The following is a 24,298-nucleotide window of genomic DNA, read 5'->3' as shown; positions in this document are numbered from 1 at the left end:
TATGTTTGAGTTCCGGTCGATTAACGAAGAATTTTGCATGTGAAAGCAACAACAAAGTTAGCTAGCAAGGATGGACGATAGCGAGTTTGGTTGTACTTCATTGAGCTCGATCGTTTCACTACTCGCTAATTGTTGGCGAATCGATGACTGCTATTAAATATTTGTTCATTTTTGACTTTGATGACGTCTGAAAATAGTAATTTTATCAAACAGGAGTCAGTTGTAGCATACAATTCATACACCAAATGAAAGTAGATATAATAACCTTTTGTCGGATATATATTATATCGGATAAGGTCGGACAGAAAAAGTGGTATACTCATAACATGCACTTTGAAACAGTGAATTTTTCAAAATCACAAATATTATTTAAAGCCACAATTATTACAGTCAATAGTACACTGGCAGCCACTTCAACCTAACACATCCTAACCATCTTGAATTGCACTTACTGCCTGTGTAAAATGTAAAGATATCTGCTATAAAGATACTGCACGACTCCCGAATAGATTCCAACCCGGTCCTCTTTCGAACTATTCCTCTAATGAACACTGAAAGGAACATACGACCAATACCCTTTATAAGGAATGAAATTTTCGGTTTTGGTCGAGCATATCCAATGAATAGATATAATTGTCCCCTTTATACCCGAACGGGCATAAAAAGCGACTAGTCACTAAAAAAATAAAATAAAAATTTGCGCCAGCTGCGATTCGAACCGGAGTTCTCAGTTTTACTAAGCGAATACTCTCTTTCTGTGCCAACGGAGCATATGAAATTTCATTGACTAAGTGCGTACATATCATTAAATCGTTAATAGTACCCGTTAGAGATGAGACTAATTGATCTCCAATAATACCCGTATGAGACTAGTTGCTACTAAGAGCCAATTTACACGATGGCTTTTCGCCTGGGTGGAAAGTCATGCGTTTCGCGCATGTTGGCAAGAAGTGTAGGGAAGTCAGCGGGGTAGGCATGCACGCGCGGTCAGCAAAATCGAGGGGTTTTTTCCACGTTTCCATTTTATCGAATTCACATTATTGTATTTTTTCTTTTAGATCGCCATTCGCTCCGCTTTAAAACTGAGGACGAAAGAATTGACCAATGAAAATTTAGGGCTTAAATGTCGAAAACACGCAAGAAACGCCGGAAAAAAAGACAATGTGCAAAAAACGCAGGTTGAAAAGTCGTCGTCTGAATTGGTTCTAAATAATACCCAATTGTGCCTGAGGATGGCAGCGATTAATCATTTGATTAAATTAAGCGATTATTTTTGTCCAATTTACGATATATTGTATCGTAGTTGTTTAAGTCCAGATTATACAATGGTGTAAATGGTTGTGCATTTAAGCCCATTGTAAAGACTAGAAAACTAAGTGTGACAACAATAAAGGACCTGCACACTCATTGATTTATCGGTGAACCAGTTGGTAAAATACTAGAAGTTGGTTGTAGATAAGCCGTATGTAGGGAAGGTGGTCAACCTTGAGGAAATGAAAACTGTTTACCCAAAACTTTACGGACTCTTGAAAAAATACTGTCATTTAATTGGTGCCTCGGTGCCTGCAGAGCGCTCAAACAATAAAAATTAATAACTAAATTAATTAACAAATTTTTCTTACTAAAATTGCAATTATCTTCGAAAGTATTAGTCCTAAACGATTTGGTATATGGACTTTTTTTGTACAGAATTTTTATTTTACCACTTGAACTTTGATGGACTTGGGCGAGCCTAAGATATTGACCAAAAATTTTCATCTTTCACACAGCTTTTTTTTAGAGCATAGGAACCATAGTTTTGCTATTACCAATCAAAATTCTAAAAAAGCGGATTTTCGGCCCACGCTAATGTACATTAGTATTATGTATTTAACAGAATTTTGTCCTGTTTAACAGAAATTTTGAAAGAGCACTTAAAAAGGGAAAATTATAAGTAAAATGGTAAATGGGGAACGAAAAATTTAGGAACTTAGGCGGGGTGGGTAAATAAGTGGGGAGGTACTTGCACTGTATGTACAAATATATTTCGAATATGGTGTGTGATTCTAGTCCGATTGAAGGCCAACATTATTACATTTATCAATAACCCGTGGTCTGAACAAAACTTTTGAGAAAAATCGATATGTGTTGGGTGTGACAAAAAGTGAGTTACCCTTTTCGGTGTAAGATACATCAGCTCACTAGAAGTTTTCCAGCAATTTCCCGGCATTAAATTAACAAAATTACGAGAAAAGGCGATACAGCGCTATTATGCGTAGTAGCCACGGTAGATCTCTTACGACGTCTTATTTCCAATGACCTCTTTTGAGAGGGCAATAAGAATGTAATACTTCCAGTGCAAACGAAAAGTCGTTAAAAGTTCATTAGTTAGTAAATTTTTTCTTTAGGATTTTACAATTTAAATTTTCTTGAATCTTAACTTGCATACTCCGAGCAACAATCGTCTTACCGTCTGCACCGTTAAAAGCTTTTGCAATTTACCTGCAAATAAAAAAGAATAAAATTATTTCATAATGTTCTCATGCAACTATGAGATATGTACATTTGTATTAGGTAATGCTAGTTAGGTATTGTTAGTTTATTATGCAAAATATGTGTCTTATACCCGAAGTTACCCTTAACATTAAAATTTAAAGGTTGGATTAAAAATAAAGCTTTGTCTAAAGTTAAGCATTTCTGTTATCGTTTTTTGACGTATGTATATTTCTTGGTTGTAAACCAATTTAAAACCGATAATAAAATACTTTACTTTAGACACACTCATAAATTTTAATGTAACCTTTAAATATAAAGTGAGCTTTAAAGTTACAGGTTACTTGAGAAAACAGCCCTTACTAGATAATTGTAAGATATCTTAAAACGCTGCTAAATTAAATTTTATAAAGATTCCTAAAAAATGTTTCTCTGTGGTCAAAGTTTACCAAGACATAAAAAATTATGGAAATCAAAAAAAAAACTTTATTTGTTTCTATTTAGCCTTCACTATATATAGTACGGTAAATTCGGTCTAAAAAAGAGCAAACGGTGCATTTCTAATAGGGTGTAATTTTATTTTTGCTTTTAATAAAACAGATTACCGTGAACTTAAATTCTAGTTTTCGGTGTGCGGGGTGTGTACCACGGCCGCCATTAAAAAAAAACCAAAGGACTTTCGATTTTTGAGTTTATATCGTTAACTGTACGGCGCATGAAAATTTTCCTAAAATCTTTTTTTAGATAATAATGTTATCTACAACTTTCTCTTATAACGTTTCTGTGTAACTATTACAATTATAAATAAGAGTATTTAGAGCTTGCTTATAGCGCTTTTGTTAACGAAATTTTTAACCTATTAATATCTAGAGTTTTGTTTTTAACTAGAGGTGTTGAGAACCTCAAGGGGAAACAACGATACGTGAAATTTTTTATTCGTATATTTTTAATTTATCTATGGAAATTTATTAGACCTCTTTCCACGTCACTTTTGAAGTGGAGTGGTATCCCCCGTAGGCCTAATCCACAAATTAGTGGTTCATTTATTACTGAAATTTGGCTTTTTAAAAGGTAAATCCTCAAAACAATCTGTACTTACATCTATATGAGATGAAAAGTTTTCAATATTTGATGGTAACAATTAAAGCAGGTCTTCTTTTAATTTTAAAGAACTGACTTTCAAACGAAAAAATAAAGTACTTTCTCTATCAGCAGCTTCAATCTCTATTGAAGCAGATAAATCTCCGGTTGCTATATATCATTTAGTTATTTTCCAACGAATGTGTGTATCGAAAGAACCAATTGGTGATGGGAAAAATATTTTGATTATGAATTGATTGTGGAATGGTTTGTCTCCAAACCAAATTTGACAAGGGATGACGGAAAATCGTCCCACAATTCATCAAACCTCTATATCGCTATTTTATTCGACGCCCTGAATGCGAATCCGAGGTCTGTTAACCTCCATTACGTCAGGTTTGAGGTCATTTAAAGATCAAGTAGGGAAAACTTCATTGAATAAACCTAAAAGTTCAATACAATTCTTCTGAATTTGGCCTTGGGATGACCTTGGGATGACCTTGGTATGACCTCTAGATGACTTTGAAGAATCAAGGGACGACCCCCATATTCGGATTCAGTGACAACAACAAAAAAAATGTTATTTTATTGGATAAATTGTTTGTCCTATTAGACCCTGACATGACCTCGAACCTGGCATTGTGGAGGTTAACTGACCTCGGATTCAGGTTCAGCGAATCTAAAACTCCATACATATACATATTTAAATTTTCAAATTTATTCAAATGACCTCAAACCGGACGTGATGGAGGCTAACAGACCTCGGTTCGCATTCAGGGCGTCGAATAACATAGGGATATAGAGGTTTGGTTCAAAATGCAGAAACTTGTTCTTTGTAAACCTGTGAAATTGAAGGGCTCCCCGCCAAACCACAATTGGGTACCTCAAATCTCACACTGAGCCCATCCTTTCACTAGTATGAAGCTAAACTATACTATACTAAAAATGGTCCTATGGTCCCGTGAGTAACGAGCACTAAAGAATATAGAATAATGAACTTTTACTGACATTTCGAACGCACAAATACACAATGATTACGCTGGTCGGATACCTCTTAGATGTTGAAGCTGCGGTGAAAAGATCTTTCGGATCGACGCTCATGTGTGCCCGACTAAACCCACGGTGCTCGCAAACAAACTGGAAGAACCTAATACAAAAGGACACTTTGTGTTAACAATTAGAGGAACTGCGTAATTGAGGGCAACTGCGTAATTGAGAGAGCATTTTGTGTTTTTATTTTTGTCTAGTCAAGCGGTTGCAAAGACAAATGAGAGGAGTAAGTTTCTGCACACGATGCAGCGAAACAAAGGTGGCGCCGCGGACCGCTAATCCTCTCCTTCTCGATTTGACAGCATCCACCCTTTCGCTGACGTCACATTATGATTTTTTCGCACAAGTGATGAATATAAAATTTTCATATTGTACCTATTTGTCGGAAAGTTGTACCTAAAAGTAGGTACACGCACATAAACAGTAAACATGTATTTTTATGTGCATATATTTTTGATAGTTGGTGGACTACATCTTCCTTCTGTACCATAACAAATTTTGGACTTACATGAAATAATATTTTACTACGTTCCGAATGTACCTAAAATAATGAGCTTGTACCGAATGTACGTTCAAATTTAAGAAGCTGAAGAGTAGGTACAATTCAACCTAGTTTTACATCACTATTTCGTATCACTTGTTCGCTTCTTCCTATTCTTCTTCAAAATTATTCTTTACACTCTCATTCTCATAATAATGTGACGTCACACCCAGTTGCTCTCAGCTCGATTGGCGCAATCTTGTGTTCTATCATTCTTGGTTTGTTGATAATTAGATAATGCGCATCCGTACACTACGGAAACTAATCCGGGTATACTTTGTTTAGACACTACTCGCACAATAAATTACATATGTACTATATATGTAAATATACGTACATTAATTTGATACAAATATGTATGTATGTACAGATTTATCTACTTTTGTAACACTAAACCATCTCTGAGCCTTGTTTGACCACATCCGTAATGACATTCACATTTTGTCACATACACCCAAAAGCCTAAACACTTTATTACGAAAACCAGCGGGAACTGTCAACAAATTGCCTACACATTTTGACCCATTAACCTTGCACCGTTGTAGACAGTAATGACATAAATTGTACATACGGTCCATAATATTAAATTATTTTCACAAAGCAACAACAACAAACACCCATTCGGCCGGTGATGCATCGAATAAAATTTTATGGGATGGTAGACGAGACGAAATTGCCTCACGGTAACCGCAAATGGGGTTTATGGTGGTGCTATTGAAACAATTCGTCTGTATGTACATATCGCTGGTGCATGTGGTGAGTGAATCTGTGAGTAAGTTTTGCTATATACAAGCAAAGTTATATACGTATGTACATAGATACTCGTATGTCCGCTTGCATGGAATGCAAGAAATGAACTTTTCCATGAGAAACAGTCGCTACTTTGGCAAAGAAACGTAGCGCCAACAGCTGTTGCATGCCACAGTCGGTGCATTTGGGCGTAATGAACACGCAACTTAGCTACGTTCACAAAGCCAATAAGAAAAAAAAACATCAAGTTTACTAACAAAAAGTTGTGGAAATAATAAAAATTGCAAACTAACCGAATTGCAACGCGCATGCGCAACTTTATTTTATTATTATGATTATTATTGCACTGTTATTATTGCTTGTACATACATTCACTACACAAGTGCATGTATATATTTATGTATAACTACATTATAAAAAGTAGCAGCAGGCGGCCGGCTAGCGACTAGGCCACATTCATACTTGAGAAATGTTGCATTGGCATGTTGGCTGACTGTCGTCGTCGTCTCAGGTTCAAAGCCACAATGAAGCGTGTTCTCTTGCGGTTTCCCTATGCAACAACTAAAATTTGCGATACTAGAAGTAGCATGCCACACTGCCACATACAGAGTCTACACTAAGCCTTCACTCGCGCGCACTGCACTTCAATCATCGCAGCGTTTGTTGTTGGTTGTTGCGCTGGCAAACATGCAATTTAAATAAATCTTCATCAAAGCACAATTTCATGTTGTCGATGCGTCAGTGGATCATTCATTGCTGAGGCAAAGCTATCCCCACGCTAAGCTGAGGAGGCAAGCTTTCGCGGAAGAAATTTTTTACGTCAGAAGAATGTTGGCTGGCTGGCTGACTGGCTGTGGCAATGATCTAGCTAAGTAAGCCCCTTAGGCACAGGGGCATTTGTACATACACATTAGCTTCATGAGTGTAAGTGTGTTGCATGTTGGGTAAAGCCGGTGGCGTCTATGGCTGTGGCGTGTTCCAAATTAAATTCTAGGCTGCCACTTTGGTACTTTTCGATGAGTTATTCGTGCGTACTCGCATATACAAACATACGGACACAGACAAAGTGTTGGTATAATTCTGCAATTCATCATTATTAAACCTCATATTTTTGTAATTTAACGATTTTCTTTTCAGAAAGTAGTGCATTGCAGAAGGTTTTTTAATACTCTGCTATGCAGCGGCGTAGGCTTTTCTAATAAGGTTAATGTACACGTACATAAAGTATATTTATTTTATTTACCCATGTTACATGAAAAAGTTATATAACTTTTGTACGTGAACAACCTTTTGCCACTCATATGTATGTACTGGAAAGATTGCGAACAGCTGCACTTAGTGTGCTTTGCTTTTACCAGGCTTCAATGCGAAACGGGCTAATTAACTGAAACAGGTATCTTTTGTTATGTCGATTCGACGGACCACATTTGCCGCTCAATACGTACCGTCGCCGGAGAAGTAGTCACATTTAAGCGAGCCAGAAAGAACTACCGATACAACGCGCAACGCGAGCTACGTGGGATCGATATGGAAAGCTGAAGAAGGAAGCGAGATTTGAGTGCGACGAGCTTGACCGATTCCTATAAAGTACTTACATAATGGAGCAAAGACTTTTCCACCCTTTTGAATAGCAGCAGCACTGAAAGTAGTGGAGATGATGCACCCGAGACCGCAGTCGATGATGACGACATTCCACCACCTGGCTATGACGAGGTACGTATAGCAATAACGCGGCTGAAAAACAATAAAGCCGCTGGAGCTGACAGCCTGTCAGCTGAGCTATTCAAGTACGGCAACGAGAAGTTGATAAGGTGCATGCATCAACTCTTATGCAGAATATGGTCAGATGCACGCATGCCCGACGACTGGAATTTAAGTGTGCTCTACCCAATCCACAAGAAAGGTGACCCTGCCATTTGCGCCAAATACCGCGTGATCAGCCTTCTAAGCACCCGTTCCAAGGTCTTACCGAGCGCATTATGTGAAAGACTTAAATGCACCGTCAACAAACTGATTGTGCCTTATCAGTGTGGGTTTAGACCTGGGAAAAACTTCGTAGGTTCGCAGGTATTCACTTTACGGCAAATTTTGGAAAACACCCTCGAGAAAAGGATCGACACTCACCATCTATTTGCCGAATTCAAAGCGGCGTTCGGCAGCACTAAAAGGAGTCCCCTATACACCGCTATGCCTGGATTTGGCATCCCCGCGAAACTCATACAGCTGTGTAAAATTACGTTGTCAGAATAGGGAAAGACCTCTCCGAGCAGTTTCACACCAAACGGGGTTCCAGACAGGGCGAATACCTTTCGTGTGATTTATTTAATCTGCTGTTGGAAAAGGTAATATTTAGGAGCTGCAACATTTTTTTTAATATGTTTAAAATGTGAAATGTACCACGCGGAATAAAATTACTTTTAGTTTGATGCCTTTTAAAAATATTTTTAGAGTTTACCATAAGCTGATTTTTTTTCGGACTTAGGAAATCTTTTCTGTAATACGTTCCAAATGTTAAAAAGTATACAAATCCGCAAAAAATTACTTATTGAAAAAAAAAGAGTCGAAAATTTATCAACTGTGCACTGTGGTGGTCGCGCGAAGTAGTTAACCTTCGAAAGAAATGCATTTGGTAATTTGATCAAAGAAATGTGTCAAATAAATGGAGGAAATATAAATACCTCAAAACATAAATTTAAAATGCTGTTCGCGCTGCAAAACGTTCCACTTGGGAAGCTTACTCTCCAAATAGAAAGTAGTCCAGAGACAAACCGATTACCCAAAATCCTTTGGAAAAACTCAAGCGTGTCTAGCTGCCTGCCCTTTGTTAACCAGCCGGGTCCTATGTAGTCTATACTTTTTTCATCATGTTATTTTTTTGGAAATAATTGGTATTGCTATTGTTAATTTAGCGGTAGATAAAGGGAAAGAGCATTAGCTTCGAAATGCTTGAACTTCCGATGCAGACGCATTTTCCTGATTGTTCCATCACCAGTGAAGTGAAGAATGTACACATTAGTTTCCCAGACGGGGAATTTCCCTTTATCTCTATTTCTGATTGGAGCATTAAGGGGACTATATATTTGAAGTATATTACGCTACAAGTCACCTGCACTCAATGGAATCCTATCTATAGACCATAAGAAAACAATAGACCTAATCATTTCAAGATTAAAAACAATTTATAGAGTGGCTATCAGCCTCGCCTATAAACGGGCACCACAAAGAAAGGTGAAGGTAAAAGTTGAAATTATCCCCAAAGCGGGTAAACTTTCGCTAACCAAACCCAATGAGTACGAACCGTTAAGCTTCTTGTCCTTCTTACTGAAGTCGCTGGAGCTCATATCAGGGAAATAATAGATATGCAACTCTCTGCTGCCTACAAGCCTATTGATAACAAAGGAAATCATGTACATACATACGTGTCCGAATGCAGTCATTTCACCACTCTAGGAACACCTGCGAGACTCTTCACCCAAGAGGATGTTATCACTTCGTTGTTGACAGCTTTCTAAAATCGAAATAAAGTAGCCTACGCCGATGGCATTGCCATTCGAGATAAGGGAAGACATCTAGCAACCCTTATTAATGAGGAACTAACCTGTCTCGCCTCCAGATTGGGCGCACTCAGAAACGACTAATGCAGAAGCTGCGTAGACGAAGAGAACATTTCAACAACTTCTCCGCCATTTCCCGGCTCTAGAAAAATTACCTTGATGACCTGAAAGCAATTAATATTAGGGAGCTTATGAGCCATTTCCCTCAGACCGTCCTTCCCTTTGTCTTTCTGTTGGAACCCACTGACTGAAATTTGGTAAGCGTTTGCAATTTTATAATGTATTAATCATTTATCAGACCACTCTAACATATAGCTCCTCCATTTATGAAGCTGGGAACATGAACAGAAAGCTCACAGAGATCGGGTGACTATAACTTATAGCCTCCATACAATTGATTGTTCAGATATGGGTATTTACTTTAAAACTCCTTCATTTGGACAGCTATAGCCGTGCGCTATTTTCTAAATAAGCATACAAAGTCTACTGAGAAAATCGTCAAGATCGATGCTGTATAAGCTATATCCTCTATACCACTGATTGTTCAGATACAAGTTTCTGCTATAAAACCATTAAATTGTGTGACCGGTTTACATATCGATCCTTCACAGTAGTGAAAATGATTTAAATCGGTGTTTTATAAGATATATATCCCATACCACTGATTGTCCATATATGAGTGTTTTTTTATATCGATAACTCCTCTATCTTCCAAAATAACTTATTTCAAATGCAGTATTCGGTTGATGTAAAATTTTTTGATGTTCATGAAAGGTATGACGCCTTCGACTTAGTCGCAGACAGCACTGCCTGACTTGTTTATTTAATTTGTTGATTTTATTGTTTTAAAAAGAAAAATTTTTTTGTTTTTTTGGTTTCATAAACAATCTCTTTGTTCTTTTTTTAATCTAATTTTTTCCACTTTTGTATTTAATTTTCTTTTGACTTTGAGATTATATTATTTTATACAGAAAATAATTTTTGTATTGCATTTAATTTTTAGGCAGCCATTGTTAAACTTTTTTTGTTTTCTTTTTATTTAATTTTCTTTTAGTTATTAGATTTTATTGTTTTAACCAGAAAATATCTTTTAATAATAATTTAGTTTATAGAAGCTTATTTATTAATTTTTCTTTTTAAATGGAATTTTTTCTTTTGTTTAATTAGTTTGCTTTTATTCTTTTAAAAAGAAAATTTTTATTCTTTTAATAAGAGAAAGATTATTACTTAAGAAAAACATAAAAACGCTAAGTCCTCCACGTTAGCAAATCTTTCAATTAGTGCACGTCGGCCATTTTGGATGGAATACGTCTCATTTTAAAAAGTACCATTGGTAAAACAATCTTGTGCATACTTACCATCCTTTCACAAACTTACTTTTATAAAAGAGACCACTTATTACTTATCTAATAAATATTGTCGAAATTACGCTATTAGAAAACTATAAAGTTTATTATGAAATAAATCCTCCCAAATTCCAATTACAAACGATTATCTAAACCACTTTGCTTAACAATGTAAGCTTTTGACCGTAAAATGTAGACAAACGTACAAGAATTGTATCAGACGTGTTTGTGGGTATACAAAAGTTTAGTCGCCGAAGCATTGCAAATGCGCTGATACAAATGCGCAGAGACCTGGTAATTTCTGTCCAAATTTGCTGCTCGTGATGCAATCAGTTTGCAGCAACTTAGAAAAGTAACAGATAGAAGAATTACAAACATACTCACGTAGAAATTTAAGTTTAAATTCGCCAAATGTGTGTATGTATGTATGTATGCTAATGCAGATGTATGTATGTATCTAAGCAAGTGTGCACACTCCCACAATCAAAACAAAAACAATACGCTCAAACCACATATTCGGCTATTGAGCAACATTAGGGCGGATCAATGTGTATGAGAGATTTTTTCGGCTAGGCGCGTATTGCACAGAAGGATACTACGTGTAATTCTAAGCAAATTTGCCGAAGAAACCATTTGGAGTTTTCCTTTGCATTTTGCTGTAGTGTCGTAAAGAAGTGCCTAAATTTTGTATAAAAACATCCAAAAGGGTTTTTTTTGGTATGAGGTGTCCATTTCTGCACTTATATTTTTCTTAAAACTTTCACCAGAGGGTGAAACAGTTAAAATTATCCAATTTTATTCGAAACCTATTTTTGCAATTTGTCAAACTCCAAATGGATATTATAGCCATGGTTTCTTCAGCGAATTTGCTTAGAATCCTCCTATGCTATACGCCCGGAGTACAAAAAAATGGCCCGTCCTAATGTATCTATGTACATACATGCATATAAAAAAAATGAAAAAGCGAAAAGTAAACTAAACAAACGGTGCATATATTAGTTCATACATCCCATCCAAACATAAAAGCGTCCAAAATGATCATCAACTTTTGTAAGCATCCACGTTAGGCGCCATAATGGCCCAAACGATTGGCAAATCTGGCGTTTATCTCAAGAGCAAAATGCCCTCAAAAGCAGATTTTTAAAAAAGGGCGAAAGGAAAACAAAAAAAAAAAAAAATTATGAAACTTAAACGTTCTGACGCTCGTGGTCACGCTACGTGCGTCAGACACAAATTGCCGCAAGTAACATAGAGCGCCGAGTGCAGCCAAGGGAGCGAGTGAACTAAGCTGTAGCAAGGCAGAGGTCAACTTGTGGCAACAACATTGGGCGCCTGGGTGCTGGGTTGGGCCTTGCATGCAGCAAGAAGCACAGGAGTGCCAGCCATGGCTATGAAGACATAGAGCGCCAAGCACTTTTTCGCCTCTCGCCAAACCTTACCACTTTCTTGCCTACTCCATGAGTTGACTAAACGCCAAACCATATTTTTTTTTTGTCTATTATTTTTCAGCTTGCATTGAGTTTTCTTGCCTAAGACACAAAATTGCAACACACAAACATGCAAATTCGCGCACAGAGTCGTTCGAGTGCTTGTCATATCCAACACATGCCCATGGTTCACGGATCATGCCCCATGCCTGTGGAGCACATACAATTCTTCATCTAGTTTGCTGCCGTTCCGCTGCCTGCCATGTCTTGTGACGCATTTGTTGTGCAACTTGATTTTATTGCCGCTTTGTATGCGCAAGTCAATTGCTGTCCTATGCGCTTGCGTTTCATGCCTCACAATCAATAGCTTTTATGTATTCATCCAACTGTAAGTGCGTCATGTCGCTGCCGTTAACGTTTTTTTTTTTTGTTTTTGTTATCGCAATTGGATGTACATATGCGGTGGTCCAAATGCTCTAAATCGTTTTATTTATTGCAGCAATTGATCGCTGCTGATATTGCCTTCATATTTGCATGTCGATGAAGTTTTTGTTTGTGGTACGTTTTATTGCTTTTGCTCTTGTTTTGATCAAAATGCTTGTCGATCGCCAATTGCGATAAATTGCCATCAATAATGTGGATTTGAGCGAATTAATCGATGAACGATCGATATGAATGCTATACTAATGATTGCTTACATCAAGAGGGGGAAAGAGCTGGGGATGTGTCAGTCAGTCATGTGCAGAAATTGTCTTTCACTGATCTTTAATGAGTTTTGATTTTAAATTGGCTTTAGTGGACTTAATAAACATGTTTTCATACAGGATGGAACCCTCGGCTTCCATCATAATGGGTTATTAGAATTATATCATTTTTAAAAAGAAAGCAAAGTTTACCAACCATAAGAGATACTTGCCGGAAAATGTTCTAAAAGTCCCTTTGCGATAAAAACCGTGTAATGTACTGACGGTCGTCAAGACTATTGTAGTCTCCCTCGTTCGTGGAAAATTTTGGATATCATTCAGTACGTCAAATTAAAAAACATTGTTTGGGTTAGCAAGATTCGCGTTTAATTAAAAAAAAAGGTCTGCATAATCTTGCCAAAAACATTTGTTATCCCTAAAATATCTAAAATTTGTCCAACTAACTATTAAATATATTTTAAATGAACCAATTTATTCTATTGATCTTTGTTGATGCTGGTGTTGTTTTTGACTCAGGATTCACCTTTGGTAATAATATATGCTATACTCTTTCGAATGCATATAAGAATCCAGCATCTCCGCGAAGACGTGCGAAATAACCCTATACTAGGAAAACTATCTTTAACTCTTTTGTTCAAAGCTAGAATATGCCTCAGTTGTCTGGAGTCTAATTTATAGTTGCAAGTTTAGAGATTTAAATTTTCTTTAGTGTAGAAAACACGCCAATTTCCATATTTTGTTTATGACTTGATTGCTGGCTTTATTGATTGTCCGGAATCGTTTGAGCATATCGGTTTCAATATTCCTAGCAGAACATTAAGATGTATAAATAATAATATATAAATAAATAAGTAAGTAAATAAAATAAATATATTCTTTAGCTGAAGCTAATTATATATATATATAGAGTGTGCATATTTCGAATTCCTAGATTTTTCTAATATCTTTGTCAGAGTGCACAATTTAAACATGTAACGATTGAAAACTATTTTCGTTTCAGGTACAGAGGAAAGAAATCTCCAGATGCAACACTCGCTGAAATTTGTTGGTGGTATAAAAACACCTTTGAAGAAGAGGAAGACGAGGAAAAAGAGGAAGAAGGGGAAGACAGAGATGAAATTCCAGAATATCTGTTGGACGAAATTATCGACCTTTCTGATGATGATGACGATGACCAAGATATTAGAGAGAGCAGTGATGTTGGTCCACAGCCGCCTGCTAAACGGCAACTGGCCAAATCATTAATTTAATTTATTTAATTTTTTTATTTAAAACTTTTCATAACTAACATTTTAAAATTATATTTTTTTCCATATTTTTATAATTTCTTTTTCAATGTTTCTTCAAAAACAACACTGAAAAAATTGGTACATAAGAAATGAGAAGTAAATTAATATTAAGCGGAAAACGCAAGTTTTGCATTATGATTGTTTTATTTTCCAATGAAATTTATTGAAGAAACTGAGAAGCATATTATAGATCAAACAGAAAGCAAAAAAGACTTAGTTTTGTGGAAAATATGTTCAAAAGGCATGAAAAAAAAATTCCAACATTTTGCTTCATAAGCACTACAAAATTTTTCTAAATCAATTTTTTTTTTAATTTTAATTGTTGCACAGGTCTTTAGCAATAATTTGGCTTTAACAGATTGAAAAAATATCAATTAGTCGACGAGGTATAGCCAAAAAACCATATAAACAATATGATGAAAATCGGCATTTGACTGCAAAGTTCGAAGGTCGATTAAAAAAAAATTCGAACTAACATAAACAAACGCCGCGATACGGGTCTTCTAATTTAGCCTCTATTTTCACCCCTCACTCTCAGAATCGACCTAACTTTTGCTAACCTAAATTTTTTCCACAGTGTAATTCTATTCTATACTGTAAGTTTTTTTGTAATCCTAGGCTCAATAAACACCGAAGAATTTCAACTTTGGAGGTGATTGAATAACCTTAATGTACTAAGATATGGCTGAACACATCAAAGGATGGAGGATTTTAGAGGAGAAGATACTATCTGATCATCGATTCCTAAATTTTAGTTAGGCACTGATACCAATAAAGTCATTCCTCGACACCGACTGGGACAATTTTTGGGTTGCAGCATGGCCACGATTTTTTGGTTGATTGTGGAAATATGAACGTTAAAAGAAGCAGGTAGCGAAAACGGTCCCATGGTGGATCGCTGAACTAACCACATTTCCTGAGTAGGGTATTCAAAACCCCGGATATGATATCGTGCAGAAGTATTAAAAGAGGCTAATTCGTACGTTATAATTACAAAAGACTTTTAACTGCCCACAGTTGTCAGAAAAATGAAATCATAAAGAAAATTTAATTTAAAAAATTTTAATAAATTACAGAAAAAATTTATTAAATAGGTTTAAAATTAAATGAAATTAAAAAATATTTTTCGATTTAATACGATATAACCTAAAAATTAAAAGAAAATTAAATTATATATTATATTTAAATATTAAAATCTAAAAATTCAAACAAAAAAAGAAAAAATAAATACATATGTATGTACATGTAATAAGTAAGTATTAAATGAGATTTAAAAAAAATTGTTACAGTAGACTTTAAAAATTTAACGGAAATTAAATTAAAAAGGCTGAACACAGGGTGTTCAGATTGTTTAAAACAAGATCCACTTCTGAAAAAAACGCAAAAAATCACCCAATTTTTTTGTTTAATAAAATTCATCAAATTGGCTTAACAAATCTTTTATTTTAAAAATGAGATCTTGTTAAAGCATAGTTTTTAAAACCAAAAACGAAAATAATACCTTCAGGGAAATAATAAATAACGCAAATCACTTATATACATAACAGTAATGTATATACAATTTTCATTAAAAATACGCTTACTTTTAAAAAAATATTCGCATTAACAAATTTTTCAATAGGACTGCGTAGTTAAATTATAACTCAGATTAATTGATTAATCGCAAAATCCGCTTTTAAGCGCTCGGTGCTAAAAATAAAATAAAAGCTATAAGGCGAGATCAGCTATTTCCACAAATGAAATTGGAAATTTTACACTCAGCAGTCACAAATGGCGGTTTAATATTCGATACAGATACAATAAAATCGATAGCAATAAAAATTATTGCCACATCAAAACTAAAGTTCTAACTCCACGGCCTACTTTTTACGTGTTTCGACGCATTTACATGGTAGCGCACAAACAATTGACTTAAAGGGACATCGACCAAAATCGCCAAAGGCGAGTTTCTAAATTTTTACGCGCACATATCCAAAAAATATCGCCAAATTGGCTCTCGCGTTAAAAATTAAAATAATTTTCTGAAAATTATATGAAGTTAAAAAAAACAATGTTTCTGTATAAAACAATATTATCTAAAAATTAAAAGAAAATTACGACAAAAAAAAATTAACTAAAAAAATAAGTTTTAAAAAGTTAAATAAAATTTAAAAACCTATATGTATATGAGGCATTCTTTTTCATATCGGACACCAAATTTGATGTCGCACTTTCGATTGGCTCCAAGACTTTTTATGGGTTCTATACATGAAATAAGCTAACACGTGTTCGAGGACTTTTTTCGCTGTTTTCTTTGGAGATATGATCCGTCAAAGTTTGAATTTTTTCGTGATTCTGACTAATCATGTACTTCTTCAAATCGTTATATCTCGGGTTCTGCTGATCATAGAGACTTCATCTTAACGTCGTTTTAAAGCCAACTTAGCTATTACAAGTGGAAATGCAAACTTTGACTTTGAATAATTAGCTCAACTTCATTATTTTGTACTGCACTCGATGATTAAATCATTTGTAGCTGTTATATTTATGAGACTTTATTGAAAATCACCGTATTCCTTTGCAAGTGAATATCGGGTCTCGTACGACTGGGTAATTGGCGAAAAGAGCTGTTTAGTAATGTACTTTGTGGCAAAATACCTTTGCAAAAGGAAACCAACCTCAACACATTTGAGCACCGAGCGGAAAACTCGAACTCAGAAGGAAGGAGGTGCGAGGGCTGAAAGTACTAGCTACTGGTACAATTCCCAATGGATTGAATGTATGGTCGCCATAGGTACATCTACAGTACGTTTGTTAGATTAAGATGGCGCATGCGGGCCTGAACACTTCGAAAGTCTTGGATTTTCCGGCCTAGCAAAAGTCCAATCCTACCCAATACATCCCACTGTACTTCTACGACAAATTATGCAATAAAATACGTACCTATGTAAAACTTGTTTATGAGCAGCAAATTAAAAGGATTTCTTTAATAACTTCCCAGTAATAAATTTTCTAAGTGAAACATAAAATTTTATTTGGCAATTTGCATTTCTCACTAAGAAGTTAATAATTAGTTATAAATTCTAATGTCAAGAATGTATCCCCACGGTGTTATTTATGCATTGCAGGAGCGTAAATTATGGTGCCAATGGAGGTACTGAGCAATTTCGACGCAAGTTATAAAATTCAACTGTCGATTACATGTACATACATACACCTACACATATATACAAAAACACATTCATATGTATGTGAATAAATTACAGTCGCAAAAAGTGGCACAGTCTTCGCGCCTAATTACCCTTAAATATGACAAGGTAAATAGTGAATTCCACACGTGCACGTGCACACGAGTAAATATTGACACGCATATGCATTTATTAAATATTTAATGAGCAAAAAAACCATTAATTGCTAACTTGAACTGAATTCAAGCGCAAATTCATACATACCTACTTACCTATAAGTGCGTTCCTCTGCATATAATTCTTCAACTTGTACGCACTTGTGGTAATAACCTCTAGAGTTACATAAGCGTTAGGCAATTACCATAAAATGTAGGATAACAACGGCAACAAAAACTTCAGCTTGCATTACCTGTAGTTGGCACTAGATTTAATGGAAAAAGTGGGTTTATTACCCTGTCTTAGCGATAAATACCGTTGTAGATTAGATATTCTTACGCACATGCTTACATACATATGTATATATGTTGGAAGCTTAAGCTAGAAATACGCATAAGTACCAGTTTCGTCTGTGCCACAATAGTCTTGCCAGCCGGCAACTGGAAACTTGCTGGTTTGACGGCCACGCATGCGCCACAGGGGTTGCCTTCGTGCGCTTTATGTATACACAACCAGTTGTTTTTACTACTTTTTTAAACTTATTCTCCGCTTTCGTACATATTTTTATACGCTCACATGTATCTAATAATATCTAGTTTGATAAAAATGCAAATATTTGTATTGTAAGCGCTCTAAGATGGCTTCCTGTTGCGCGTGGTGCCCGTCTTACAACTACTCTCTGGAACACAGTCAGATAATAAACGCCACATATCTAGCAGCTGCCGCCTATTCGAAACCACTTGGCTTGCTCTTAAAGCGGTTCGTTTGAAATTGTTTTTGATATTTTTTAGCTTTCTGTAGAAGCTCAGTTAATTCTTCATTATTAACAACCAAGTGAATGATGAAGTCATCACACATTGCCAGCAGGTCAAGTTTGGTATTTTGATGAATTGAGTGACTGTCATTGAGCTATTAATAATAATTTAATAGTATAATTTGTGGATTTACTTATGAGGGAAAAATTAAAGAAGTATTTATACAAAATCTGACAAATCTAACATTAGCTTTTCAATGAGCCAGCTATGATTCAAAACTTTGAAGCTAACATTATTCGCGCATTGCTGGATAGAAAGTTGGACTTTCCGAATGGACCACAGCGTAGTCGCAGCCTACATTCGAATGAAATTTTTTTTAATTAAATGTAAGAGCATATTCTTTCTGGTAACAATAAAGATTCAGATCCAGTTTTGTTTCAATTCAATTTAATAGAAATGTGTAGATGGATCACCCGATTGAAACCTGAATGATTTCGGAGATTTTTCATCATGAAAGCAAACAATTTTTTTCTAGATATTACAATAATGCTCGTCGTTAGGGTTGGTGTTAGGATTTTTGCAACTTATGTTTTTTTCTTTCTTGACTTCAAACGATTGCTGTCTGAGGAATAAGAGCGCGTTTTTTGTTGGACGAGGATTATGTCAATGCATCGGAAGATTCATCTGATAGCGAAACCGAAGACAATGTGTTGGCGGGCGATGCTGAAAGTGATAATCAGACGATGAAAACTTTCAAGAGTGGGTTTTTCCTACTTTTATAGTGGGTTTTCCTACGCCATGTTGACGTTTGATCAAACCGCTTACGTTGTGTATGGTAAAATCGCCTCATTAGCAACGGAATTTTCACCAAATTAGGACGCAATAGAGAAAAATCGAAGAAAGCCAAACTCTTTTACATTGTGAACCGGAAGAAAATTCTTTGCTTGAACGTGTCATGTTTGCATGGTGTATGGCGAAATGGGTAAAGTAGGTTTGAATAATGTTTGACAAGCCACTTGTGTGGTGTATTTCGCACTTTATAAAACTTCGTAAAGCTTTTTGTTAAAAAATTTTCAGAGCTATTTAACAATTCTGCTGTGTAAAACATCGTTGCATTTGTTATCTGCAAGTAGGTATATCGAGAGAAAATCGCTCAAAAATTCCTCAAAATAAAAATCTTCAAAAAATACTCAAGCGCGCCCGAAATACATACCTTACGTTTAGAGGAATTACTCACAAAGTGGTCACACTGACCACTTATGGCCAAATTATTAATTCTTGCGATCTAAGAGCACCTAAGTTTTATTTATTTAGAAACTTTTCTCTAATTCCAACGTTCTGGTCTTCCTTTCGACATTTGTATAACTGAAAACGATATAGCACGCGTACAAGTGAGATAATTATTAATAAATATATCCACTAATTGTAATCTAACCTCAAATAGCACTTATCAACACTTTGAAACTGACGCCCATTAAGCGCGATAAATAAATAAATGTAAGTCTATATACATACATACATAAATGCCAATGAGGTTTAACACTCCAACGCCCATTTAAGTGTTACAAATCAAAGCAATCGCCTTGTAAAGCCATAAAACAGTTCATTTCTGCATGCATGATTGCGTGCGAGTTTATTCATTTTTATTCAAATATGTACATTAGGGTGGTAAAAAAAAAAGTAAAGTCGGAATTTTATTGCTCTTAAAATAATACCCCTTTTTTATTGTGAAATCAAAATTTATTTAGAGGTCGCTCAAAGCACTCAAAGTGTACCATATATTTTATATGGGAAACACTACTTTTCGTAGAAATTGTTTAGAATTTTTTAAAATCAATATTTTTCGTTCGGAAAACTTTGTATCTCTTCAGGACCACCCTAATATACAAACATCTAGCATAAATATGCAGTTTGGTATGCTCATACCTACATACATATGTAAGTAAAGTGAACGCAAATGCATTGCTGAAGGAAAACAAATACAAAAATTCCATACTCACACTCCCAGGCATAGCAAAAGGCAAATATTTTGATATTAAATTGCAAATTCATGATTTATTGCCACAATTATCGACTAGCTGCACATTTAATGCGTTTTTCATGTTGCGATCACTGATCGAGCAAAGCAACAAGCCGCCAGAGGCAAGCCGTAAGCGAATGCATAGGAAAGATACGCCTTTCATGTGTCATGTATGTTCATATGTATGTTACAACAACACAAGACACAATGTTTGTTGTTTTTATTTTCATACAAAAACCCCACCACTAACCCACTCCCCGATTACTGAGGTCGTTTGTTGTTGTGCGAACACGTAATTTAATTAAATAAATGAGCTATTACGTTGCACTAATTAAAAAGCGTTATTGAATATTTCAAAGCATAATTGGCGTTACAAAATGATACGAGTGTGTAAAGGTAAACCAAATGGGCATTTGTAATGATAGATCAGCGCATTGCCTGACTGAATCAAATTTGTGGGGTACAGTACCATTCACAAACAAGCACACGCATGCGCGCCGCGGTCTCATCGAACATACGAACATATTTACCTGAAAAGTTGCCCCTGATTGTTGACTCTGTGGTTCACCAATAGTTAGAGTCAATGACTTGTTGACAACTTGTCAAAAATAATTATGTACGTGCTGCTTGCAAAACTTAGAATGCTACTTCTCGAACGCTGCAACTCGGCTAAATATTTTTTGGCAGCACTACAAATCAAATAGAAGCCATTTGGAAAATTAATAAATAATCAAACTAAAGCTAAGCGCACACCAACGCGATTGCGATAGTGATAGCGATAGAGATAGTGATAGCAATAATTGGGCATGCAAACCAACGCGATAAGGATAGAGTTGCATATGTACAGTATGTAGAATAACAAAGTCAAGTTAAAGAAAATATGTAAATAAATTTTTGGTACTTTACACTTTCGGTGAGCTTAATACTAATTACATCCATACTTTATCTTTTTTATATTTTTATCATCTTTTTCATTTAAATCACATGAAATTCGACTATTTTTCACATAGAAAATTAATTGATCCCCGATTCGGTCCATTTTGTTACAATCAACTTTGCAAATTATATTCACCGTTAAACAAATTGCGCTGCGATAGTGCGCTTGAATGCAGCATGCTGCGATAGCTGGGACTTATCGCCTCAATCGCCGCGATTGATCTATTTGAAAACAAGTGTTGCGTTCGATTTCTATCGCCATCGCTATCGCTATCGTTATCGCTATCACGTTGCTGTGCGCAAGGCTTAAATTGAAAAAATTTTACGAAAATGCGTACATACATATGTACATAGTATGTATGAAGGCAAGATGGTGCTGACATGCTTGGAGTTGTTGCTGACGCGCTTGGAGATGGTAATAGGATGGATTGCGTTGAAGGCGACGGGAGAGCCGACAACGGGGAGAGCGGCAATGTTTTTCAGTGATGTTGACAAATCGCTGACAGGTAATAAGATCAACGGAAATAAGGTCAATAGACTTTATTTCCCACCCTGATGTGAAATAAAGTCAATTGACATTATTAACTTTTTAAAAACGAAATAGAGTCAACAAAAATTTGGAAATAAAATCATTGACGCTATTTCCTCATTCGAATGGAAATAGCGTCAACAATGCTTATAGTATGTCGATCCATAGAAAAAAAAATGAAAAAAAATGTTATTCTTACAATAGACATTGTCCCGTAAGTGTTGTTTTTTAATAGATGAAAAAGGTTATGGCCAAAACCTCAGTGTTGTGATATTAATCCACAAACAATAATGAACTACCGCCATTTGATTTTATTACAAAAATTTAAATTACGAATATGTAAAAACACGATGCGAAAAACTAAACGCCTGCACACAGCTGGAATATCCTGGTGCGAAATAAAGTCAATTGACCTTATTTCCGTTGATCTTGTTACCTGTCACCGACAAATCATCTTCTTCTTCTTCCTGTTTGGCTCTGTAACCGCCTAAGCGATTTTGGCCGAGTTCAGCAGAACACGCCAGTCGTTTCTCTCCTGTGCCAACTGATGCCAATTGGAAATGCCAAGTCCTTCCCCACCTGGTCTTTCCATCGCTGTGGGGGCATCCCTCTTCCTCTGCTACCACCAGCGGGTTCTGAGTTGAATGCTTTCAGAGCTGGAGCGGAGCCGCTGTATTTTAATTTGCTGCATTATGTCCATGTCGTTGTAAACCTCATACAGATCACTGTCCATGCTTCTGCGCCATAAACCAGCACGGACATGATGAGTGACTTATAGAGTGTGGTTTTCGTACCTCGCGAGAGGACATTACTCCTGAATTGCCTACTCGGTCCAAAGTAGCACTTGTTGGCAAGAGTGATTCTGAGTTGGATTTCCATGCTGACATTATTACCGGTGTTAATGCTGGTTCCCAAAGAAAACGAAATTCTCTACTTTCTCGAAATTGTAACTGTCAACAGTGACGTGGGTGGCAAGGCGCGAATGTCCTGACTGTTTGTTTGATGACAGGAGATACTTCGTCTTGTCCTCGTTTACCACCAGACCCATTCGCTTTGCTTCCCTATCCAACTTCGAAAAGGCAGAACAGACTTCGCGGTTTTGGTTGCCGATGACGTCGATGTCATCGGCATAAGCCAGCAATTGCATGCTCTTGTAGTAAATTGTTCCTGAGCGGTTCAGTTCTGCAGCTCTTATTATCTTCTCCAACATCAGATTAAAGAAGTCACATGAAAGGGAGTCGCCCTGTCTGAAAGCCCATTTAGTGGTGAACGGCTCGGTGAGGTCTTTCCCAATTCCGGTAGAGCTGGTGGTATTGCTCAACGTCATTTTACACAGCCGTATTAGTTTTGAGGGAATGCCAAATTCAGTCATAGCGGCGTATAGGCAACTCCTTTTAGCGCTGTCAAAAGCGGCTTTATAGTCGACAAATAGGTGGTGAGTGTCGATCCTTTTGGCATATTGTGAATACCTGGTCTATGGTGGATTTACCAGGTCTAAAGCCCACACTGATAAGGCCCTATCAGTTCATTGACGGTGGGCTTCAGTCTTTCACACAATACGCTCGATAAGACCTTGTAATCTATGCTTAGAAGGCTGATCCCGCGGTAGTTGACGCGAATGGCGGGGTCACCTTTCTTGTGGATTGGGCAGAGTACACTTAAATTCCAGTCGTCGGGCATGCGTTCATCTGACCATATTCCGACCAAGTGTTGATGCATGCACTTTAACAACTCCTCGCCACCGTACTTGAATAGCTCAGCTGGTAGGCTGTCAGCTCCAGCGGCTTTGTTGTTTTTCAGCCGCGTTATTGCTATACGTACCTTATCATAACCAGGTGGTGGAACGTCGTCATCATCGACTGGGGGCTGGGGTTATTCTTCTCCACTACTTTCCGTGCTGCTACCATTCATTAGGGTGGAAAAGTGTTCCCTCTATAATTTAAGTAAGTCCTGAATATCGGTGACAAAGTCATCATTGTTGTTCTTACAGGGGTTAGCACTGGTCTTGAAACTTTCCGTAAGTCGCCTAACTCGCTGATAAAATTGTCAGGCATTCTTCCTGTCGGCCAGCATTTTAAGCTCTTCGCACTCACGTATTTCGGCCTCTCTCTTCTTATTTCGGCCTCGCTCTTCTTATTTCGGCAAATACCTCTCGCCTCCCTCTTTAGTTCCCTATAGCGGTCCCACATAGCGGGCGTTGGCCCGATCGCAGCGAATTCCTCTAGGCGGGATCTTTTTTCTCTGCAGCTTCCTGATACTCCTCATCGTACCAGTTGTTATCTCGGGCTCGCCGAAATCCGATTACTTTTTCGGCGGCGGTACTTAATGAGCGGGATATGTGGTTCCACTGTTCGCATATGTCAGTTTGTTGGAGAGTGCTCTCCGAGAGCAGGTGTGAGAGTCGAGTAGCGAATGCATTGACTCTGTTTTGATTGCAGCTTTTCGACGTTAAGTTTTCCTTGCATATTTGGGCGCACATTTTGTGCTGCACAGAGGTGGGTGCGTATCTTGGCTGCAACTAT

At 36.6% G+C, this 24,298-nt stretch overlaps 1 long non-coding RNA gene across 1 annotated transcript in view; it reads right to left on the bottom strand.

Annotated features, from left to right (window-relative positions):
• Positions 1–2,359: 2,359 nt before the first annotated feature.
• Positions 2,360–24,298, bottom strand: part of LOC118742432 — a 71,153-nt gene continuing 49,214 nt past the window's right edge. The window contains exon 3 of the long non-coding RNA XR_004993376.1: positions 2,360–2,481. This is a non-coding gene — a long non-coding RNA (uncharacterized LOC118742432). The remainder of the gene's footprint in view (positions 2,482–24,298) is intronic.

Source organism: Rhagoletis pomonella, unplaced genomic scaffold (assembly GCF_013731165.1).
Source record: "Rhagoletis pomonella isolate Grant_MI unplaced genomic scaffold, Rhpom_1.0 Rhpom_scaffold_00007, whole genome shotgun sequence".
Classification (NCBI taxonomy): domain Eukaryota; kingdom Metazoa; phylum Arthropoda; class Insecta; order Diptera; family Tephritidae; genus Rhagoletis; species Rhagoletis pomonella.
Note: the sequence above shows the minus strand (reverse complement) of the source record. Positions and strands in the feature narration are given on the sequence as shown.